A 25,991-nucleotide genomic window follows, 5' to 3' on the forward strand; every position below is an offset into this window, starting at 1 on the left:
GAAACACAAAATGTTAGTACAGCAAGTAATCAGGAAGGCAAATGGAATGTTGCAAGGGGGATAGAGTATAAAAGCAGTGAAGTCCTGATACAGCTGTGCAGGATATTGGTAAGGCCATACCTGGAGTACTGCGTACAGTTTTGGTCTCCGTATTTAAGGAAGGATATACTTGCATTGGAGGCTGTTCAGAGAAGGTTCATTAGGTTGATTCTGGAGATGAGGGAGTTGACTTATGAAGATAGGTTGCGTAGGTTGGGCCTATACTCATTGGAGTTCTGAAGTGTCATGTATCCTACATGGTTACTGCTTGTACTATTACATGGTGTGCCACCAGAGGACACTGCAGTGGGAAACTTGTAGGTTACCTGTACAGGTGTGCTAGGCCGAGTATAAAATGCAGGACACCATGTGTGATCCTCACTCTGGAGTTACATTAAATGGACTAAGGTCACTACAGTTCAAGCACAATTGTCTCGTGGAGTCATTATTAGAGCCATCTGAACACATAACAATTGGCGATGAGATTACGGACCTTCACATAAAAATGGCTAACTTTGGTATGTTGCAGCAGTTCGCTGATGGTGATGATTGGGAAGCCTTTGTGGAGAGTGTTACGCTCATAATAAATGGTCAGACTGAGTACTGTGTGTAATGAGCAAGTGTGATCTTAGCTCCTTTTGTTAAGATTCCAGAGTGCAGGTACCTCGTGGATGGCCTGCTTATATACTGTGCTCCCAAGGGATGCTGGGATCCCTTGGGACTCCAACAGGTAGGCCCTCTGGTGGTCAGGTGTGACGCAGGTGACAAGGGATTAAATACATAACAGGGAGGCTCGACCATTTCTTCACAGCAAACGACTTGGCAGGCGACAATCCGGCCACACTGGCTGATAAACGCAGAGCTATCCTGCCAACCAGTTGTGGGCCCACCGTCTATGGCCTCGTCAGGGACTTGCTGGCACCAGCGAAGACAACGACCAAGACGTACGAGGAGCTTGTAACACTGATCCAAGAACAACTCAAGCCCAAAGAGAGCATCCTCGCAGCCGGACACTGGTTTTATACACACCAACGGCCCGAAGGCCAGGAGATCGCGAAATATGCTGCAGATCTCAGGAGGCTGGCGGCACTGTGTGATTTCGGCAACCACCTCACCGAAGCGCTGCGGGATATCTTTGTCATCGGAATCGGCCATGAGGGCCTTCTTCATGAGCTACTATCTGCGGGTACTACAGTCACACTGCAGAAGGCCATCTCCGTGAGCCAAGCATTCATTACCTCGACCTGAGGCTCTAGGTGGATGACTCATCCTCAGGACTCAAACCCGGAAAGTACTGTGCACAGAATGGCGCCTTTTAGAGGCTGGACTGTAGAACGTGAATCTTCTCAGGGGAGAGAGAACAGGCCCCCGAGACCCTTAACTCAGAGTCCGCCGGGGGGGCTAGTCGAGTAGCACCATGCTGGCATTGCGGTGGGAATCACAGGGCTCACCAGTGCCGTTTTAAAGACTATGTCTGTGAAGGCTGCAGCACAAAGGGCCACCTCCAGCGAATGTGTAAAAGAAATATGACTCACTGTGTTGATGAAGAGTCCGCAGGTGGCCATGAGGCAATAGGCAGAGAGGCAGCTCAGTCCCACGATGAGGTATATAGCATGTTTACCTGCACCACCAAATGTTCTCCGTTGAGGATCGAAGTTGAGATAAATGGCGTTCCAGTCTTCATGGAAGTGAACACGGGGGGGAGCCAGTCAGTAATGAATCAAGAGGCCTTTGAGAGGCTATGGGACAATCAGGCTGAACGACCTAAGTTGCTCCCAGTTCAGGCAAAGCTGCGCACCTACACCAATTAACTTATCCCAGTCGTTGGTAGTGCGGAGGTAAAGGTACTCCATGATGCCACGGTGCACAAGTTACCCCTGTGCATTGTTGCAGGTCATGGGCCAATGCTACTCGGAAGAAGGTGGATGGAGAAGATCCATTCAAGCTGGGAAGATTTCATCCCTCCAGCGATCGACATCCCCCACGCTCAGGGGCAAAGTAAGACCCCACCTGAGGTTGGATTCAGCACCAGAGAGCAGACCAGCACAGCACCCGAGGCACAGACTGCTCAGCACGACTGCGTGGAGATGATCCAACTGAGACGACCCGAACACACATTCCAGGCTCTAGTGGCAGGACTCCGGAGGAAGAAAATCGGATCCAAAGGAGACTTCCCAGCTTTGGTGGCAGAATCCGGGGAGAAGAGGATCACAGCAGTCGACATCGTGGATGGAAGAAAGATGGCACACAAACCACGAGGTGAAGCGCTGAAGAAAAAGATGGCGGCAGCCGGACCACGAGGTGCAGCGCTGATGGAGCAACACGTGGCACCAAGAAAAGAAGAGGATTGGGATAAACATAGAAACATAGAAAATAGGTGCAGGAGTAGGCCATTCAGCCCCTCGAGCCTGCACCACCATGCAACAAGATCATGGCTGATCATTCCCTCAGTACCCCTTTCCTGCTTTCTCTCCATACCACTTGATCCCTTTAGCCGTAAGGGCCATATCTAACTCCCTCTTGAATATATCCAATGAATTGGCATCAACAACTCTCTGCGGCAGGGAATTCCACAGGTTAACAACTCTCTGAGTGAAGAAGTTTCTCATCATCTCAGTCCTAAATGGCCTAAACTTTATCCTAAGACTGTGTCCCCTGGTTCTGGACTTCCCCATCATCGGGAACATTCTTCCTGCATCTAACCTGTCCAGTCCCGTCAGAATCTTATAAATTTCTATGAGATCCCCTCTCATCCTTCTAAGCTCCAGTGTATAAAGGCCCAGTTAATCCAGTCTCTCCTCATATGTCAGTCCCGCCATCCCGGGAATCAATCTGGTGAACCTTCGCTGCACTCCCTCAATAGCAAGAACGTCCTTCCTCAGATTAGGAGACCAAAACTGAATACAATATTCCAGTGAGGCCTCACCAAGGCCCTGTACAATTGCAGTAAGACCTCCCTGCTCCTATACTCAAATCCCCTAGCTATGAAGGCCAACATACCATTTGCCTTCTTCACCGCCTGCTGTACCTGCATGCCAACTTTCAATGACTGATGAACCATGACACCCAGGTCTCGTTGCACCTCCCCCTTTCCTAATCTGCCGCCATTCAGATAATATTCTGCCTTAGTGTTTTTGCCCCCAAAGTGGATAACCTTACATATATCCACATTATACTGCATCTGCCATGCATTTGCCCACTCACCTAACTTGTCCAAGTCACCCTGCAGCCTTTTAGTGTCTTCCTCACAGCTCACACTGCCACCCAATTTAGTGTCATCTGCAAACTTGGAGATATTACACTCAATTCCTTCATCTAAATCATTAATGTATATTGTAAAGAGCTGGGGTCCCAGCACTGAGCCCTGCGGTACACCACTAGTCACTGCCTGCCATTCTTAAAAGGACCTGTTTATCCTGACTCTTTGCTTCCTGTCTGACAACCAGTTCTCTATCCACATCAGTACATTACCCCCAATACCATGCACTTTGATTTTGCACACCAATCTCTTGTGTGGGACCTTGTCAAAAGCCTTTTGATAGTCCAAATACACCACATCCACTGGTTCTCCCTTGTCCACTCTACTAGTTACATCCTCAAAAAATTCCAGAAGGTTTGTCAAGCATGATTTCCCTTTCATAAATCCATGCTGACTTGGACCGATTCTGTTACTGCTTTCCAAATGCGCTGCTATTTCATCTTTAATAATTGATTCCAACATTTTCCCCACTACTGATGTCAGGCTAACCAGTCTATAATTACCCGTTTTCTCTCTCGCTCCTTTCTTAAAAAGTGGTGTTACATTAGCTACCCTCCAGTCCATAGGAACTGATCCAGAGTCGATAGACTGTTGGAAAATGATCATCAATGCATCCACTATTTCTCGGGCCACTTCCTTAAGTACTCTGGGATGCAGACTATCAGGCCCCGGGGATTCATCGGCCTTCAATCCCATTAATTTCCCTAATGCAATTTCCCGCCTAATAAGGATTTCGTTCAGTTCCTCCTTCTCACTAGACCCTCGGTCCCCTAGTATTTCCAGAAGGTTATTTGTTTCTTCCTTCGTGAAAACAGAACCAAAGTATTTGTTTAATTGGTCAGCCATTTCTTTGTTCCCCATTATAAATTCACCTGAATCTGACTGCAAGGGACCTATGTTTGTTTTCACTGATCTTTTTCTCTTCACATATCTATAGAAGCGTTTGCAGTCAGTTTTTATGTTCCCAGCAAACTTCCTCTCATACTTTATTTTCCCTCTCCTAATTAAACCCTTTGTTCTCCTCTGCTGTATTACAAAATTCTCCCAGTCCTCAGGTTTGCTGCTTTTTCTGGCCAATTTATATGCCTCTTCCTTGGATTTAACACTATCCTTAATTTCCCTTGTTAGCCACGGTTGAGCCACCTTCCCCATTTTATTTTTACTCCAGACAGTGATGTACAATTGTTGAAGTTCATCCATCTGATCTTTAAATGTTTGCCATTGCCTATCCACCATCAACCCTTTAGGTATTACTCACCAATCTATTCTAGCCAATTCACGTCTCATACCATCGAAGTTACCTTTCCCCAAGTTCAGGACCCTTGTCTCTGAATTAACTGTGTCACTCTCCATCTTAATGAAGAATTCTACCATATTATGGTCACTCTTCCCCAAGGGGCCTCGCACAACAAGATTGTTAATTAGTCCTTTCTCATTGCACATCACCCAGTCTAGGATGGCCAGCCCTCTAGTTGGTTCCTCGACATATTGGTCGAGAAAACCATCCCTAATACACTCCTCCTCCACCGCATTGCTACCAGTTTGGTTAGCCAGTCAATACGTAGATTGAAGTCGCCCATGATAACTGCTGTACCTTTATTGCACGCATCTCTAATTTCTTGTTTGATGCTGTCCCCAACCTCACTACTACTGTTTGGTTGTCTGTACACAACTCCCACTAGCGTTTTCTGCCCTTTGGTATTCCGTTGCTCCACCCATACAGATTCCACATCATCCAAGCTAATGTTCTTCCTTACTATTACATTAATTTCCTCTTTAACCAGCAACGCCACCCCACCTCCTTTTCCTTTCTGTCTATCCTTCCTAAATGTTGAATCCCCCTGGATGTTGAGTTCCCAGCCTTGGTCACCCTGGAGTCATGTCTCCGTGATGCCAATTACATCATATCCGTTAACTGCGCAGTTAATTCGGCCACCTTATTCTGAATACCTCTCGCATTGAGGCACAGAGCCTTCAGGCTTGTCTTTTTAACAGCCTTTGCCCCCTTAGGATTTTGCTGTAATGTGGCCCTTTTTGCTTTTTGCCTTGGGTTTCTCTGCCCTCCACTTTTACTTTTCTTCTTTCTATCTTTTGCTTCTGCCCCCATTCTATTTCCCTCTGTCTCCCTGCATAGGTTCCCATCCCCCTGCCATATTAGTTCAACACCTCCCCAAGAGCACTAGCAAACACTCCCCCTAGGACATTGGTTCCGGTCCTGCCCAGGTGCAGACTGTCCTGTTTGTACTGGTCCCACCTCCCCCAGAACCAGTTCCAATGTCCCAGGAATTTGAATCCCTTCCTTCTGCACCACTCCTCAAGCCACGTATTCATCTGAATTATCCTGTGATTCCTACTCTGACTAGCATGTGGCACTGATAGCAACCCTGAGATTTCTAATTTGAGGTCCTATTTTTTAATTTAGCTCCTAGCTCCCTAAATTCATAAAGATAGCAATGCTCTCTTAAAGGAGGCCCACAACTCACCACACTTAAAGGGACAGTTCCACACTCTCAATCAATGTAACAGCAACTGTGAGTTAGATGTAAAATGTGTCATTGATGATCAGAGTTGTGTACATGCAATAAGCAAGGAAAAGTCTCGCGATTATGATCGGAGCTACAGGTTATTTACCATAAGTAATGAAACGTTGTGTGATGTAGGATTTCAAATGCATACAGTCAATGCAACGGGCAAACACCCACTGGGAGCACACAGGTCCAGCGAGCTACCCAATTCTGTAGCCTGCATCCCTGGGACCAGAGTGTGGCCACAAGCAGCTAATATATACAAGCTGCAGAGCAAGCGATCTCAGGAGGGCAACGGCACCGGTATCAATACCCTGCCCCCGATCAGCTCCACCTCTCAGGAACCCGATGGCAGCAACCGCCACGAGCCTGAAAGAGCAAACTGCGCTCAGGCACAGCCCCCAGACCCTATCGCCACCAAGATTACACCCGGAAACGAAGGCTCACCCGCAACAGTCCTCCCAAATGGGACTGGGACCAGCCAGGATCCCAAACCCAATAACGCCCAGGCAAGCAAGTCAGCAGTTCCCTGTGCACTGCTAGATGACTGTTCCTTAGGTAGCAACAGCGACCCGGGGCGCAAAGAGAGGACAGGGAGGTCCCAGGCATCTGTGAACCTGCCCGACGCAAGAAACAACGGCAAAAGCCCTGAGAGCAGGCACTGGGCACCGCTCCACCACCAGACTACCTGGCCACCATCCAGCAGTTCTGGCACTAGTTTGTCCTCACGCACCGGTGCTGACCCCAGCACTAACGGCAAGTATATTCCAAGTATGTACCTCACCATTCAAATATACTTACCTCACCACAGTACCACAAATGCAATACTGTAAATGCAAATTTTTTGGGGACTTGAATGTATATGAATGTAATGAACCAACAGCACAATCTCTATGTGGCGGGGGGGGGGGGGGGGGGGGGGGCGGGGGGGAGGCGGGGAGAGAATGGAGTGGTCCTGGACGCACAAACAGAAACCACCAGCAACTCTACTGCCAACGAAACACCACCTACTCACCCAAGATGGAAACGACCCTCCAAGGGTCAACCAGATAGAGCTAAGCCCAGAGCACAGTCAATGCAAAGGCGATTCGCACAAAGGACTTGGGGGAGTGTGATGTCATGTATCCTACATGGTTACTGCTTGTACTATTACAAGGCTTGCCACCAGAAGGCACTGCAGTGGGAGACTTGTAGATTACCTATACAAGTGTGCCAGGCCTAGTATAAAAGGCAGGCCACCACGCGTGATCCTCACTCTGGAGTTACATTAAATGGACTAAGGTCACTACAGTTCAAGCACAACACATTGTCTTGTGGAGTCATTATTAGAGCATCTGAAGACGTAACAAGAAGAATGAAAAGTGATCTTATCGAAACATATAAGATAATGAGGGGGTTTGACAAGGTGGATGAAGAGAGGATATTTCCACTCATAGGGGAAACTAAAACTAGGGGACATAGTCTCAGAATAAAGGGCCATTTAAAACTGAGATGAGGAGGAATTTCTTCTCTTAGAGGGTTGGAAATCTGTGGAATTCTCTGCCCCAGAGAACTGTGGAGGCTGGGTCCTTGAATATATTTAAGGCGGAGGTAGCCAGATTTTTGAGCGATTAGGGAATAAAGGGTTATGGGGAGCAGGCAAGGAAGTGGAGCTGAGTCCATAATCAGATCAGCCATGACCTTATTAAATGGCGGAGTAGGCTCGAGGGGCCAGGTGGCCTACTCCTGCTCCTATTTCTTATGTTCTTATGTTGTTATCATTCTCATCCTATGTTTCTCCTCCATCAACAACAACAACGAAAACTTATTTATATAGCAGCTTTAATGTAGTAAAACATTCCATGTTGCATCACCAGGAGCGATTATCAAACAAAATTTGACACTGAGCTACATGAGATATTAGGACAGTTGATCAAAAGCTTGGTCAAAGAGATAGGTTTTAAGAACATCTTAAAGGAGGAGAGAGGTGGAGGGGTTTAGCAGGCAGCTAAAGGCATGGCCCCCAATGGTGAGCAATGAAAAGTTGGGGATGCACAAAATGGCTGAATTGGAGGAGCACAGTGATCTCAGAGGGATGTCGGGCTGGAGAATACAGAGATAGGGTCGGGTGAGGCTAATGAAGGACTTGAAAACAAGGATGAGAATATTAAAACTGAGGCATTGCCGGACCGGGAGTCAATGTAGGTCACCAAGCACAGTGGTGCTGGGTGAATTGGACTTGGTGCGAATTAGGATACATGCTTTTGGATGAACTAACGTTTATGGAGGATGTAAGATGGAGGCCGGCCAGGAGTGCATTGGAATAGTTGAATCCAGAGGTAACAAACATATTGATGAGGGTTTCAGCAGCAGATAATGAGAGGCAGAGATGTGCGATGTTACGGAGATGGAAGTAGGCGGTCTTGGTAATGCTGCAGTTAAGGAGTCAGAAGCTCAGCTACGGGTTAAATGACACACCAAGGTTGCAAATGGTCTGGTTCAGCCCCAGACAGTGGCCAGGGAGAGGCCATTCGTTCAGCTTTGTGGGGTTGTCCTTGCATGATTCCATTCCTACCAATGTAAACATAGCCAGTGCATCACCAGCATGCTTCTCTCCCTCTTCTGCACTATTACCTCTGAAATCGCCCAACGATCGACCCCTCTTCTTTCTCATCTAAATGCACCCCTCAGTAACTCCAACTGTAGGCATGGGGTCAGCTTCTATTTGTATGCCGATTATACCCGGTTCTACCTCTCAACCACCTCCATTGATCCCTCAACTGCCTCTCTGCTATCAGTCAGCTTGTCTGACATCCAGTTTTGGATGAGTCACAATTTCCTCCAGTTCAACATCTGGATAACCACCCCCCCCCGCCCCCCCAACCTTACAACTAACTTTGGTTCATTGGCATCTTCCACTCCATGCCCATTGCTTCAGCTTTAACCAGTCTACTTGCAAGTTGTAACCTTGGTATCTTGTTCAAACTTGAGATTAGTGTTAGACCTCGTAGCCACAAAGACCTTAACCCCAAAGACCATATATTTCCACCTCTAAAACATTGTCCATCATGGCCCCTACCTCTGCATCTCTGGTACTGAAACCTGTTATATATGTAAACTTGTATTTACTCTGTACAGCCACCAGAGGGCTCATCCCCTGGAGTCTCAAGGGATCCCATAATCCCTTGGGAGCACAGGTATTTAAGGAGGCCTCACAGGTTGGAGAGGCACTCTGGAGACCTGCAATAAAAGACTAAGGTCACACTTTACTTTGAGCTCACAGTATTCAGTCTGGCACTTTCTCCATACACAACTGGCGATGAGATACAGATAGCGAACCCAAAGATGTAGAGAACAGTGGGTAGCCTGGAGAAATTCATGGAGGGAGATGATTGGGAAATTTTTGGGGAGTGACTCGACCAATACTTCGTGACCAACGAGCTAGATGGGGAAGAGAACGCTACCAAACAAAGGGCGATCCTCCTCGCCGTCTGTGGGGCACCAACGTACGGCCTCATGAAGAATCTGCTCACTCAAGCGAAACCCATGGAGAAATCGTACGATGATTTGTGCACACTGGTCTGAGAGCATTTGAACCTGAAGGAAAGCATTCTGATGGTGATGTACCGGTGCTACACCTACAAAAGGTCTGAAGGCCAGGAAGTGGCAAGTTATGTCGCCGAGCTAAATGCCTTGCAGGACATTGCGAATTTGAAGGACATTTGGAGCACATGCTCAGAGACTTTTTTTGTACTTGGCATTGACCATGAAACCATAATTCGCAAACTTTTGACTGTAGACACCCAATCTTGAGTCAGGTCATAGCGATAGCCCAGGCGTTCATTGCCACCAGTGACAATACTAAGCAAATCGCTCAGCACACAAGTGCTGCTACAAGTACTGTGAACAAAGTGATGTTGTTTTCGAATCGCAACATACAGGGCAGGTCACACATGCCTGCAGCTGCACATCCGCAGATGTATCAGATTCCACCATCAAGGGTGATGAATGCAAGGCCATTAAGACTTTGTTGGCGCTGCGGAGGTGATCATTGCTTGCATTCATGCCGATTCAAAGGGTATGTTTGCAAGGGTTGTGGAACAATGGGACACCTCCAACGTAGGTGCAGACAAGCTGCCAATCCTGCTAAACCTGCAAATCACCATGTTGCAGAGGAGGACAGATCCACGGAGGATCACGGCGAACCAGAGCCAGACTGAGGAGGCAGAGGTACATGGGGTGCACACATTCACCACGAATTGTCCCCCGATAATGCTGAATGTTGAACTAAATGGTCTCCCGGTGTCAATGGAACTGGACACGGGCGTGAGCCAGTCCATCATGGGCAAAAAAGACTTTCGAAAGGTTGTGGTGCAACAAGACCTCAAGGCCAGTCTTAACTCCAATTCGTACAAAACTAAGAACTTACACGAAAGAACTGATTCCCGTAAAGATCTCTTATGATGGAGCGGTGCACAAGCTACCACTCTGGGTGATACCGGATGATGGTCCCACATTGCTCGGCAGGAGCTGGCTGGGAAAGATATGCTGGAATTGGGACGTCGTCCGAGCACTATCGCCCACTGATGACACTTTGTGTGCCCAGGGTCTTAAACAAGTTCCCTTCGCTGTTCGAACCAGGCATTGGGAAATTCCAAGGAGCAAAAGTGAAGATCCACCTAATTCCGGGGGCGCAACCCATCCATCACAAGGCGAGAGCAGTACTGTACATGATGAGAGAAAGGGTAGAGATCGAGCTAGACCGGCTGCAACGAGAGGGCATCATTTCACCGATCGAGTTCAACGAGTGGGCCAGCCCGATCGTTCCTCTCCTCAATGGAGACCGCACTATCAGAATCTGTGGCGATTACAACGTAACTATCAATCATTTCTCCCTGCAGGACCAATACCCACTACCAAAGACCGAAGACCTCTTTGCAACGCTGGTGGGTGGAAAGGCGTTCACGAAGCTGGATCTGACTTCAGCCGACATGACACAGGAACTGGAGGAATCATCGAAGGGCCTCACCTGCATCAACACGCACAAAGGTCTTTATTTTTATAACAGATGCCCGTTTGGAATTCGATCAGCGGCGGTGATATTCCAGAGAAACATGGAAAGCTTACTGAAGTCGGAACCGGACACCGTAGCCTTCCAGGACATCTTGGTCACAGGTCGGAACACAGACGAGCATCTGCAGAACCTGGAGTAGGTTCTTAGTCGACTCAAAAGCGTGGGGTTCAGGTTAAAACGCTCGAAGTGCGTTTTCCTGGCACCTGAAGTGGAGTTCTTGGGAAGGAGGATTGCGGCGGATGGCATAAGGCCCACCAACGTGAAGACAGAGGCAATCGAGAACGCAACGAGGCCACAGAACGTGACGGAGCTACGATCGTTTCTGGGACTCCTGAACTACTTTGGTAACTTCTTACCGGGTTTCAGCACACTGTTAGAACAACTACATGTCTTACTATGAAAAAGCGACGAATGAGTTTGGGGCAAAAGTCAAGAAAATTCCTTTGTAAAAGCGAGAAAATTGTTATGCTCAAACAAATTGCTTGTGTTGTATGATCCATGTAAGCGTTTGGTACTAGCATGTGATGCATCATCATATGGCGTCGGGTGTGTATTGCAGCAAGCTAATGATTTCGGGAAACTGCAACCGGTTGTTTATGCATCCAACAGTCTATCTAAGGCTGAAAGAGCCTACAGCATGTTTGAAAAAGAAGCATTAGCGTGTGTCTATGGGGTAAAGAAAATGCATCAATACCTGTTTGGGCTAAAGTTCGAATTGGAAACTGACCATAAGCCACTCATATCCTAATTTTCCGAGAGTAAAGGGATAAATACCAACGCATCGGCCCGCATCCACAGATGGGCACTCACGTTATCCGCATACAACTACGCCATCCGCCACGGGCCAGGCACAGAAAACTGCGCCGATGCTCTCAATAGACTGCCATTGCACACCATGGGGGTGGAAATGGCGCAGCCCACAGATTTAGCCATGGTTATGGAAACATTTGAGAGTGAGCAATCACCCGTCACTGCCCGGCAGATCAAAACCTGGACGAGCCAGGACCCCTTATTATCCCTAGTCAAAAACTGTGTGCTTCACAGGAGCTGGTCCAGTGTCCCAGTGGAAATGCAGGAAGAGATAAAGCCGTTCCAGCAGCGCAAAGATGAAATGTCTACACAGGCAGACTGCCTTCTGTGGGGCAATTGTGTAGTGGTTCCCAAGAAGGGCAGAGACACCTTCGTCAATGACCTCCACAGTACCCACCCTGGCGTTGTAATGATGAAAGCGATAGCCAGATCACACAGTGGCCCGGTATCAATGCGGACATAGAGTCCTGCGTTCACAGATGTAATACATGCTCGCAGTTAAGCAATGTACACAGGGAGGCGCCATTAAGTTTATGGTCTTGGCCCTCCAAACCGTGGTCTAGGGTACATGTTGACTATGCAGGCCCGTTCTTGGGTAAAATGTTCCTTGTGGTTGTAGATGCGTACTCCAAGTGGATTGAATGTGAGATAATGGTGGCTAGCACATCCGCTGCCACTACTGAAAGCCTGCGGGCCATGTTTGCCACACACGGCCTACCCTATGTCCATATGAGCGACAACGGGCCATAGTTTACCAGTGCTGAGTTCAAAGAATTCATGACCCGCAACAGGAGCAAACATGTCACATCTGCCCCATTTAAACCAGCGTCCAATGGTCAGGCAGAGAGAGCAGTGCAAACCATCAAGCAAGGCTTAAAGAGGGTAACTGAAGACTCGCTGCAGACTCGCCTATCCCGAGTCCTGCTTAGCTACCGCACGAGACCCCACTTGCTCACTGGGATCCCACCTGCTGAACTGCTCATGAAAAGAGCACTTAAGACAAGGCTCTCATTAGTTCACCCTGATCTACATGAACAGGTAGAGAGCAGGCGATTCAACAAAGTACATACCATGATAGCGCAAATGTTTCATGCGAGATTGAAATCAATGATCTCGTATTTGTATTAAATTATGGACAAGGTCCCAAGTGGCTTCCCGGCACTGTCGTGGCCAAAGAAGGGAGCAGGGTGTTTTGGGTCAAACTTTCAAATGGACTCATTCACCGGAAACACTTGGACCAAATCAAGCTCAGATTCATGGACTATCCTGAGCAACCCACCTTGGACCCTATCTTCTTTGATCCCCCAACATACACACCAGTGGCAACCGGCACCACCATTGACCACGAAGCAGAACCCATCATCCACAGCAGCCCAGCAGGACCCAACACACCAGGCAGACCAACAAGGCCAGCTGCAGAGCAACCCAGCGAAGGCCCAACAAATGATTCAACAATACCAGCTTTCACACTGAGACGATCAACCAGGGCAAGAAGGGCCCCAGATCGACTCACATTGTAAATAGTTACACTATTGACTTTGGGTGTATTTATTCTGTACAGCCACCAGAGGGCTCATCCCCTGGAGTCCCAAGGGACCCCATAATCCCTTGGGAGCACAGGTATTTAAGGAGGCCTCACAGGTTGGAGAGACACTCTGGAGACCTGCAATAAAAGACTACAGTCACACTTTACTTTGAGCTCACAGTGTTCAGTATGACTCTTTCTCCATACACAACAAAACCCTCATCGGCTCCAGACTTACCGGCTCCAGACTTAACAACGCCAAAGCTCTCTTTGCTCGTTCCCCTTCCTCCACATTCCAGAAACTCCTGTGCTGCGCAAAGTTCTGTTTTCCCATCGTCCTTGTTTGTGCTAACCTATATTGGCTCACAATCCCTAAACACATTAAATTAAAAATCTTCTTCCTTGTCTTTAATTCCTGCCATGACCTTTCCCCACCATTTCTCTGCAAACTCTAACCTTTTCTTCACCCCACCCCCTTTCATTCCTGCATTGGTAGCAGAGCCTTCAGCTGCCTAGGTGCTCCTCTCTGAATTTCCGTCTCTAAATCCCGCTTCCTCCGTCTTTAAAAATGTTTTCAATCTATCTCTTCAACCAATCGTTTGGTCACTCGCGCCTAATCTTTCCCTTTCTGGCATGGCATTCATTTTCCTTACACACCTGTGAAGTACATTGGGACATTATTTATATTAAAGTGGTTATAAAAATATACAAAGTAGTTGTCATCATTGTAAGTGATACCAGATCTGTTTTTTTTTTAATGATTTCCTGGATGATTTGACAGAAAAAGCTGTACAGATTATGTTTTCACAATTGGTGAAAATACTTTCCATCCACAATCTGAAAGATTTGGCCCTATTTTTTTCTAATTTAAGCTTGCCTCAAAGGAAACTACAACACCCTCATGCACAAACATTTATTATATATAAGCACGTATGGAGTATTTCAGATGATAGTGGGTGACATGAGAATGCTAATATGTATGGCTGACAGTTGATTTGTCTGGAGATACAAATACATGTAACAGAGCTCATGTGACATTGTTCACAGCAAGTCAGCGGTTTTAAGTGTTGGTTTGGTTCAGTGATTCTACTCTTGCTTCTGAATAAAAATTGTATGGGTTCAAACCCTACTCCAGGATTTGAGCACATAATCTATGGCATTTTGTTGTAATGCTGAGGGAATGCTGCATTGTTGGTGATGCTTTCTTTCGAATGAGACATTAAACTGATGCTGTCTGGGTGTTTAAGTGGGCATTAAAGATCCCATAGCAGTGTTTAAAGTGTGGTGAGTTATTGCTGTCTCCTCACCAATATTCATTCTTCACTCCAGATCATGCAGATCGTGCGCTTTGGGAGAAACTCTGCAGTTATGCAAAGTGGGAAGTTGATTGATAGCGCGCTGTTTACTCCTATCCTTGGCGGGGGAAAAACTTTTCTCCATTCCCGCTTCAAAGAATCGGGTTTGCGGCAAACAACAGACTTCTATCCCATCCCTAGAAGAACCGCACTTTGCATTAGTGACCTCCCACCAGATTGCAGTGCTGCATGTTTTTTTAAAACATTCATTAATAACTGTTAATGCACTTTTTTATTTACATTCACAATTCATTTGCGATGTTTTTCTTTATTAAATACGCCTGTTCTGGCATGCCCACTCGTCTAGAAGACATCATTTTTGTGCTATTACTTTAACCTGAAATCACTTGCTAGGGGGTTATCGAGAATGGGGAAATTGTTGGCAAGATTTGTTTTAAAGTCACCCATTTGATCAAATGGAGCTTCGTTGATTTTTTTCCCACACTCAAGTTCCACCTTGTATCGGGAAACATGATCGAGGCAACCTCGTGGATCTGGTGCAAATAAATTTAAAGAGAAATTTACTTTATAAACTAAAACTCGAGAACAAAGAACGCGTGCACCACTTAATGCAATATTAAATGGAACTCAGATTTTCCCGGGTTGTTAAGAGATACATTTTATAGAGACATGACATTCCAAAAACAGTGTCCCCCTGCCAATGTGACGTCACCCTAGGGGCTCAGACCGCGCCTGTCACTGTCACAGTGCGGCACACACACAGTGTAATTGATACCCAAACATGGAGCAGCCGCAAAACCAGGGAGGAAATGTCATCAGGTGCACACAGGTGCATTGCACGGCTCAAAGAACATAGTTCCCCTGGTTTCAAATTGTACTCTTAAAAATGAAAACAAAATAGATCATATCATTTGTTATTGCCAAAATTGTTTTCTTTCCTAAATTAATAGTCGAATGTCTGCATGTTTAAAGGGAGGCGAGTTTTTGTATAAGCGGATGATGATGGGACGCCGGGCCTTGTGACTTTTTTGTTGCCGGTGCCGATTGACTGTTCATTAGGGCGAAGGGATGGGGGTGGGGCGGAAGTTGAACCGACTCTTTCTCTCCCTCTCTGCCAAACTTGCTACCAAGAGCGGAAATCCCGCCTTAAACTCTGCAGCCAGACAGGTAAGAGCCAACAGACGCTTATACTGTGGAGTGACTGCTGGCTGCTTCTGCCCACACCACCCTCTGCACTTGAGTAACGACACATGCTGCCAAGGTAAACGTTATGCTTCCACCCTCCAACAAATATTTGTAATAGTTTAATGGAGAATGTAATTTGCAAGAAACGATTAAAACACTAAAATTTATTTAAAATGGATCCCTTTGACTTGAGGTCACTGGGTTGCATTTGGTTTTCTTCTAACACCCTATTACTGTGGAGTATATAGTAAGTTTCGAGAAGGAGCGTTAACATGTTCTTGTATTTTTTTTAATTAAAGGCTTGTTGGAATGAAGAAACAAATATTTGGAACTCCGACTTATGTTTTTCTTAACAACGAGGAAACTTGCAACCTTTAATGGTATCCTAAAGTGCGTTACAGCCAATTAAGATTTTTGAAGAGTAGTTACTGTCGAAATATTGAGAACCAGGACAGCTAATTTGCACACGGCAAGTTGCACAAACAGCAACGAGAGGTGACCAGATAATCTGCTTTAATTATGATGGCTGAAGGATAAATGTTGGCTACGCTAGCGGAAAGGATGAATCCGGCTATGAATACATTTTTAACTAGTAAGATGGGGGGGAGGAATCTGGTGAAAATAAGATAATCCTGAAAATAAAAGAAATGGATGAGAGTAAAGGTCAGAACAAGGTAAGGAATAAGGGTAACATAAACGGCCAGCGACATAAGAGAACTGCCGAGTTCTTTGAATAATGCCATGGGATCTTTTTCATGCACCCGGGAGGACAAGCAGGGCCTGTCATCCAAAAGATAGCACCTCCCAACAACTGATAGGACTGGGGCTAGACTTTCAGCACATCACCGCCCATATAAGTGCTAAGATTCAGGCTATCGCCTATATTTGAAGAAAAAGGAAATTAGCACCTGATTATAGCCCATTTATCCTCGGCACAACTTTCGGCATACAGGAATGAGCTGCATTGCCCGGCCTATTTAAAAAATATATAATGTCATCCTCGTGCAAAGATCAGAATACTGATTATAATGGAAAATAGTGCCAGATTATCGCCGAGCGCTACTTTTGGCAATTCGCCCAAATGACCGCGCGCCCAAAAAGACGCTTAAGAAAAGCTGCACTCACCTGACCTTAACTCGGCACTATGAACGCCACAGAGGATCTTTAATAAAAGGCTGGTACTTTCCTTCTATGCATAGAAACATAGAAAATAGGTGCAGGAGTAGGCCATTTGGCCCTTCGAGCCTTCACCACCATTCAATATGATCATGGCTGATCATTCACCTCAGTACCCCTTTCCCGTTTTCTCTCCATACCCCATGATCCCTTTAGCCATAAGGGCCATAGCTAACTCCCTCTTGAATATATCCAATGAACTGGCATCAACGACTCTCTGCGGCAGGGAATCCCACAGGTTAACAACTCTGAGTGAAGAAGTTTCTCCTCATCTCAGTCCTAAATGGCCTACCCCTTATCCTAAGATTGTGTCCCCTGGTTCTGGACTACTCCAACATCGGGAACATTCTTCCTGCATCTAACCTGTCCCGTCCCATCAGAATCTTATACGTTTCTATGAGATCCCCTCTCATCCTTCCAAACCCCAGTGTATAAAGGCCCAGTTGATCCAGTCTCTCCTCATATATGTCAGCCTAGCCATCCCGGGAATCAGTCAAGTGAACCTTCACTGCACTCCCTCAATAGCAAGAACGTCCTTCCTCAGATTAGGAGACCAAAACTGAACACAATATTCAAGGTGAGGCCTCACCAAGGCCCTGCACAATTGCAGTAAGTCCTCCCTGCTCCTATACTCAAATCCCCTAGCTATGAAGGCCAACATGCCATTTGCCATCTTCACCGCCTGCTGTACCTGCATGCCAACTTTCAATGACTGATGAACCATGACACCCCGATCTCGTTGTACCTCCCCTTTTCCTAATCTGTCACCATTCAGATAATATTCTGCCTTTGTGTTTTTGCCACCAAAGTGGATAACCTCACATTTATCCACATTATACTGCATCTGCCATGCATTTGCCCACTCACCTAACTTGTCCAAATCACCCTGCAGCCTCTTAGCATCCTCCTCACAGCTCACACCGCCACCCAGTTTAGTGTCATCTGCAAACTTGGAGATATTACACTCAATTCATTCATCCAAATCATTAATGTATATTGTAAAGTGCTGGGTCAACAGCAATGAGCCCTGTGGCACTCCACTGGTCACTGCCTCCCATTCCAAAAAGGACAAGTTTATCCCGATTCTCTGCTTCCTGCCTACCAACCAATTCTCTATCCATGCCATACATTACCCCCAATACCATGTGCTTTGATTTTGTACACCAATCTCTTATGTGGGACCTTGTCAAAGGCCTTTTGAAAGTCCAAATACACCACATCCACTGGTTCTCCCTTGTCCACTCGACTAGTTACATCCTCAAAAAATTCCAGAAGATTTGTCAAGCATGATTTCCCTTTCATAAATCCATGCTGACTTGGTCCGATCCTGTCACTGCTTTCCAAATGCGCTGCTATTTCATCTTTAATAATTGATTCCAACATTTTCCCCACTACTGATGTCAGGCTAACTGGTCTATAATTTCCCGTTTTTTCTCTCTCCTTTCAGGCCTCAGATGGCGACATTTGCGGTATCTCTCAGCATGCCACACATTGCTGCATTCGACATGTGACTGAAGCCCTTTATGCACGTAGGATGGACTTAAAAACTTCCCTATGACCAGGGAGGCACAGAGTGAAAGGGCTTTTGAGTTCTGCAGAATAGCAAACTTCTTATAAACTTCCCCTAGGTGCAGGGAGCAATAGACTGTACGCACATCGCCCTGCGAGCACCTTTATAGGATGCAGAGGTGTTTGCGAACCGAAAAGGATTCTACTCTCTGAATGTGCAGCTCGTTGTTGATCACCAGCAAATAATCATGGCACTAAATGCAAATTTTTCAGGGAGAAACAATGATGTGCACATCTTACGTGAGAGCATTGTCACTGACCTGTTTAAGAGTCAGCCACAAGGTCACGTTTGGATGCTTGGGGATAAAGGATCTGGCCTTGCCAGCTGGCTCATGGGGCCCCCTCCCCGGAGTAAGCCCCAGACAGAAGCCGAGAAGCGGTATAACGAAAGCCATTTCGCCACACGCAATATCGTCAAAGACGAGTTCTGTAGCAGTGCTTCAGATGCCTGGACCACTCAGGAGGCAACCTATTATACCACCCTGAGCAGGTTGCTGAGTTCATTGTGGTGTGCTGCATGTTGCATAACCTAGCTATTGGGAGAGGACAACAATTGCCAAATGGGACTGCCGGTCCACCTCAGGAGAGGGGATAAGGACGAGGAATTTGAGGAGGATAATCAGCCTGACAATGAACCCATGCCCCCACGCCCACGCCCCCCCCACACCACTAGAAAAGCCCCATGGTGGTTACGCCGCTGCAAAACTGAGGAGAGCACCAGTTCCAACTGTCACAGGACAGAGATTGTATAGCACCATTTCAATATGTCACATGACATTATTTTCTATGTTTCTATGTTAGCAGCTCATAAATGAACGCTTTGCATGAAGTTACGTTAGTGACCGTTACAGCTGCGTTATGTTTCATCCTTGCGTGGCCATTGTTTTCAACCCTTGTATTGATGTTTTACCTTGTGTTATTAGAAGACACTTCACAACAATTGCAAAGTTAAATACAAGTTTTTTATAATTTTAACAGCTGGTTTTAATTTTTTTTTCAACAAACTTATATAACGCCCCCTCCCCAACCTCCAACAATGAAGAAAGTTTTTTCCACAACAATATAACAAGAACACCATCCCACCATCCCACCATCCCCAACAGTCAACAATGAACATGATTACAAAACAATATATGCCCCCCTCTTCTTGCGGCCACGCTTCCCACCTCTAACTTGACCCCCCCCCCCCCCCCTGTTGTAACCCCCAGTTTGCCACGTAATCTAGTAATGGGACCAAGATGTCTTGCAGCAGAGAACCTCAAGAGCTGCTGCTGTGGGGGTGGGGTGGGGGGGGAGGTGACGCGGCAGAATGACCTCAGTGGATCGAGGAGAAGATGTTTGCGAAGAAACATCTTCCGAGTCAGAAGGAAGTTCTTCCTCCTGTATCGCATCTGTCATGGGGGTTTGTGGTACGGCACCTTGGGGTACAGTGCTGTATCCCGAAACTATCGCGTGCCGCAAGGCATCGACAGAGTTGGTCGTTCGCCCCATTGCCGCAACCATCTGCCCCATGCCCTTCGTTATTCTGGCAGACAGTGTGGCAATGATGCCGGTCAACCCAACAAGTACCTGGAGGAGCTCTCGACCTATGTCGACGCTCGCGCTTGACAGTGACACCATGTCCTTGTTGACATCAGCCCATCGCAGCACGTGCCTACCTCGCCGACCCAACCTCCGCCAGGTCGGCGTGGGCACTGGACGACTAGGAGTGGCCTGCTGCAAGCCGCTTGGTCCCGCGACTTCATCAATTGATGATGACGTGGCCGCAGGTACCACAGATGAGAGTTCAGGCTCATCATCCTCCTCGGTTTGTTCTTCGTCACCCGTGGTGAGCACAACCTTCAGTGGTACTGGTGTTGCTCCAGGGGACTCCCGTTGTGCCTGGGGAGCTGGAAAACATAATTGAGGTTAGTAGAAGAGAAGGGGAGACATGGGAATGCTTGCGCTGCGCAGGCATATGTATGAGGAGCAACACCACTGCAATAAATGTGAACGAGAGACGTTGCATATGATTAACATGAGTACAGAAGCTGCGCGCATAATATTACATCATATATCATCAAATGGCTTTAAATTAGCACTGGTTTACACATTACTCATGTGGCGCAACAGCGGGATGTGCACCATAACAGGTGGCAGAACGATTATGCCTGCCCACTAAGGCTGCGGCACGCTCCTCCAGATCAGTGAGGGTGCAGGTCCACTTCTTAGATATCTTCCTCTGCAAACGTGACAAGAGCATGGCATAAGTTAATTGACTAGGTACTATTATGGAAACATAACAGATATGTAATACACAATTAGTCACCCTACATGCTAGTCATCATTAACATTATATGCTAATACGGTTTGTATCCAATAGATGCATGGTTATAACATCTATGTTCAGAGAAAATATTTAAGAAGATTGTGTTTAGGAACTAATGCTTTACACCAAACATCTCGCGTACAATCTCCAGGAAAGGCCCTATCCACGGGCGGTGCCATTCGGCGCCTGAGGGGAGGTAGGTGGTTTATTGGAATCGATGGAGGTCCCTGAGGGGGTGGGGATCAAGACCATTGGTGAGCTTGGCAATGACAGGACCGTAATGGGAGAGGGCACAGTGTCCCTGGGCTGTGCTCGGAGACCTCCATGTGGCCGGAACTAATGTCCCAAAGTGTTCCAGGGCAGACTGAGCCAGAGCTCTCCCCCACTCCAGGCTGGGTCACTATGTGACTGACAGTAGCCGGAGAGACTCACAGTCTGGGCAAAGCTGAGCGGCCCCCTCAGTGCTCAGTTGTGCCCCATTCACCAACCTAACCAAAAAGGAGGCGGAGCCCAAATTAAAGAGTTGCTCACAGCACACAAGCAACGATATAATTTAATAATTCTTCTAAACTAAAGTGGTAGAAATGCCGAGTCTTTGCAGTCTGTCTGTTTCCAGTCATTCCTTTGGCCCCAATTTTCGATCAAAGCCTTTAAATAATAATTAATACTGTCGATTTAAGTTTAAGGCATCTCAGCAAAATTAGAATTAAAGGGACCAGGTTCTGATCCCAGTCCAAATCTTAACAGAGAGGATACCCAAGATTACCCAGCTTAATTATAATCTGGAAGATTTACATTCTAATTAATGAGTCAGTGTATCATTACAATTATTTAATACTTACTCTTGCTGGTGCAACAAGACTGTTCCAACGCTTGCGGCACTGGTCTGCCTCACGCCTATCGTGGGCCATCGATGAGACGAGAGCAGCGATATACGCCCATACTTTTAGGTAAATCCGGGGTGGAGGTTTCCCACGCCCAACCCGAGTTAATTGGCACCACCGAGTCTTGACCTCGTTGACTAAGGCCTCTTAGCCTCATCTGAAAAGGCTTTCGCCCTCCTTCTCCCTGCAGACTTTCTCTCGAATCCTCGTGGGACATCACCATCATGTAGTATGTTCAGCACTCCTTCAAAATACACCCTCATCGAAAAGCTTCCTTCTCTCTCTCCCTCCCTTTGCCTTCTGAGCATGTGCAGATGACCCCTGACCTCCTAAATCGCGGGAAAAGTTCTTTGGCTGAAAAAAAAGCACATGCGCAGAACGGCCGTTGCTATGGATGCCAGCCTTGCACGACTGAATCCATCGCTATCGCCCATTTCACGTCGTTAAGGCTATCGCCCAAATTAAAAGGGCAAAATTAGCGGTATTTAAAATTTTAAACCGTATTTAAAATGGTATTTAAATCAATCCTGAAAAATAAAAAAAAAAAAGCACCAAGGTTGGAACTATCGCCCAAAAAGATCATAGTGGAAAGTCTAGCATGGGCTTCTGACTCAGAGGCAAGAGGCTGATGCCTTGATAATCCTTTAAAATCAATTAATTTCTTTCAATTATGCTGTATCTGAATCTAAATAAGAGCATTTCATGAGACATATTTTAATAATTAGCAGCTTTGGTGCAGTTAATGCCATGGGGATGCATATTACATAGGATATACGAAACAGGCCATTCGGCCCAATCAGTCCATGCCGGCGCATATTAAGTTTATGTATATTCTGTCCATAGCATTCAGTTAACCATCCTTTCTGTTTTGACATTTTTAAATTGACCTAGCCGCTATAGCTTTTTGGGGGAGTTACTGATTTCCACTAACCTTTGTATGAGGAAGTGCTTCCTAACATTGCCCCTGAACAGCCTAGCTCTAATTTTAAAGGTTATGCCCCCTTTTTCTGAACTCTCCTACCGTATCAAATCCTTCAACCATCTTAAACACCTCAATTCGATCACCACTTAATCTTCGAAACACAAGGAAATACAAGCCTAGTTTATGCAACCCATCCTCATAATTTAACCCTTTGAGCTCAATTTCATTCTGCACTACATCCTGATGTATCTTTTTTGATGTTCACTGTCCAGAACTGAACGCAGTAATCCAAATAGAAAATAGGTGCAGGAGTAGGCCATTCGAGCCTGTGCCACCATTCAATATGATCATGGCTGATCATGTAACTCCAGTACCCCATTCCTGCTTTCTCTCCATACCCCTTGATCCTTTTAGCCATAAGGGCCACATCTAACGAACTGACCTCAACAACTTTCTATGGTAGAGAATTCCACTGGTTCACCAGTCTCTCAGTGAAGAGGTTTCTCCTCATCTCGGTCCTAAATGGCTTACCCCTTATCCTTAGACTGTGGCCCCTGATTCTGGACTTCCCCAACATCGGGAACATTCTTCCTGCATCTAACCTGTCCAATTCCTTCAGAATTTTATATGTTTCTATGAGATCCCCTCTCATTCTTCGAAATTCCAGTGAATATAAGCCTAGTTGATCCAGTCTTTCTTCATGTCAGTCCTGCCATCCCAGGAATCAGTCTGGTGAACCTTCGCTGCACTCCCTCAATAGCAAGAATGTCCTTCCTCAGATTAGGAGACTGAAACTGTACACCATATTCAAGGTGTGGCCTCACCATGGCGCTGTACAACTACAGTAAGATCTCCCTGCTCCTATACTCAAATCCCCTAGCTATGAAGGCCAACATACCATTTGCCGCCTTCACCGCCTGCTGTACCTGCATGCCAACTTTCAATGACTGATGTACCATGACACCCAGATGTCATTGCACCTTCCCTTTTCCTAATCTGTCACAATTCAGATAATATTCTGCCTTCCTGTTTTTGCCACCAAAGTGGATAACCTCACATTTATCTACATTATAATGCATCTGCCATGCATTTGCCCACTCACCTAACCTGTCCAAATCACCCTGCAGCCTCTTAGCATCCTCCTCACAGCTCCCACTGCCACCCAGCTTAATGTCATCTGCAAACTTGGAGATATTGCATTCGATTCCTTCGTCTAAATCATTAATGTATATTGTAAATAGCTGGAGTCCCAGCACTGAACCTTGCGGTACCCCACTAGTCACTGCCTGCCATTCTGAAAAGGACCCATTTATTCCTACTCTTTGCTTCCTGTCTGCCAACCAGTTCTCTATCCACGTCAATACATTACCCCCAATACCATGTGCTTTAATTTGGCACACTAATCTCTTGTGTTGGACCTTGTCAAAAGCCTTTTGAAAATCCAAATACACCACATCCACTGGTTCCCCCTTGTCCACTCTACTAGAATTTTTTGAGGATGTATCTAGAAGATTTGTCAAGCATGATTTCCCTTTCATAAATCCATGCTGACTTGGACCGATTCTGTCACTGCTTTCCAAATGCACTGCTATTGCATCTTTAATAATTGATTCCAACATTTTCCCTGCCACCGATGTCAGACTAACCAGTCTATAATTCCCAGTTTTCTTTCTCCCAACTTTTTTTCAAAAGTGGGGTTCCCTTAGCTACCCTCCAATCCATAGGAACTGCTCCAGAGTCTATAGAATGTTGGAAAATGACCACCAATGCATCCACTATTTCTAGGGCCACTTCCTTAAGTACTCTGGATCTAACAAGCTTTTTACAACGAGCATTATTCTACCCCTTTGTATTCCAGTCTCCTTGAGATAAAGGCCTCTTTAATTTAAATCATACCACGTAAATGGATCTTATTTCCAAATTCTATGGAAAAATTGTGGTGATAAACTTGAAATGTGCCACAGGCTTATGTTTTTTTTAAATGACTGTTAAAGATGGCTGATGATCTTAAATAATTTTATTACAATTTTAGCTTATACTTTTGTTTTGGGTCAGTAGTTGCATTCTCGCCTCTAAGTCAGAAGATTCTATGTTCAAGGCCTACGGCATTGTTGGTGATGTTGTCTTTTGGATGAAATATTCATCTGAGGCATTGTTCAGGTGGATGTGATGAAAAACTGGGGATTTTCCTGGCTTCCTGGCCAACATTCCTCTTACAATCAATATTATCAGATTAAATGACCATTTATGTCACATTACAGACAGAGAAACATAGAAAATAGATGCAGGAGGAGGCCATTCGGCCCTTCAAGCCTGCATCACCATTCAATGAGTTCATGGCTGAACATGCAACTTCAGTACCCAATTCCTGCTTTCTCGCCTTACCCCTTGATCCCCCTAGTAGTAAGGACTACATCTAACTCCTTTTTGAATATATTTAGTGAATTGTCCTCAACAACTTTCTGTGGTAGAGAATTCCACAGGTTCACCACTCTCTGGGTGAAGAAGTTTCTCCTTATCTCGGTCCTAAATGGCTTACCCCTTATCCTTAGACTGTGACCCCTGGCTCTGGACTTCCCCAACATTGGGAGCATTCTTCCTGCATCTAACCTGTCTAAACCCATCAGAATTTTAAACGTTTCTATGAGATCCCCTCTCATTCTTCTGAACTCCAGTGAATACAAGCCCAGTTGATCCATTCTTTCTTGTTTTGTCAGTCCCGCCATCCCGGGAATCAGTCTGGTGAACCTTCGCTGCACTCCCTCAATAGCAAGAATGTCCTTCCTCAAGTTAGGAGACCAAAACTGTACACAATACTCCAGGTGTGGCCTCACCAAGGCCCTGTACAACTGTAGTAACATCTCCCTGCCCATGTACTCAAATCCCCTCGCTATGAAGGCCAACGTGCCATTTGCCTTCTCAACCGCCTGCTGTACCTGCATGCCAACCTTTAATGACTGATGTACCATGACACCCAGGTCTCGTTGCACCTCCTCTTTTCCTAATCTGTCACCATTCAGATAATAGTCTGTCTCTGTTTTTACCACCAAAGTGGATAACCTCACATTTATCCACATTATACTTCATCTGCCATGCATTTGCCCACTCACCTAACCTATCCAAGTCACTCTGCAGCCTCGTAGCATCCTCCTCACAGCTCACACTGCCACCCAACTTAATGTCATCCGCAAATTTGGAGATACTACATTTAATCCCCTCGTCTAAATCATTAATGTACAGTGTAAACAGCTGGGGCCCCAGCACAGAACCTTGCGGTCCCCCACTAGTCACTGCCTGCCATTCTGAAAAGTACTCATTTACTCCTACTCTTTGCTTCCTGTCTGCCAACCAGTTCTCAATCCACATCAGCACACTACCCCCAATCCCATGTGCTTTAACTTTGCACATTAATCTCTTGTG

General features: G+C 46.2%; 1 protein-coding gene across 2 annotated transcripts in view; it reads left to right on the forward strand.

Moving 5' to 3' along the window:
* Positions 1–15,669: 15,669 nt before the first annotated feature.
* The window catches only part of rfx3 (regulatory factor X, 3 (influences HLA class II expression)), a 576,400-nt gene continuing 566,078 nt past the window's right edge, over positions 15,670–25,991 (forward strand). The window contains exons 1-2 of one of the 2 annotated variants that reach the window (XM_070881253.1): positions 15,670–15,788; positions 16,012–16,207. The gene's annotated coding sequence lies outside the window, so the exon portion shown is untranslated. The other variant, XM_070881273.1, reaches the window with a different exon arrangement.

Source organism: Pristiophorus japonicus, chromosome 1 (assembly GCF_044704955.1).
Source record: "Pristiophorus japonicus isolate sPriJap1 chromosome 1, sPriJap1.hap1, whole genome shotgun sequence".
NCBI classification, from domain to species: Eukaryota; Metazoa; Chordata; class Chondrichthyes; family Pristiophoridae; genus Pristiophorus; species Pristiophorus japonicus.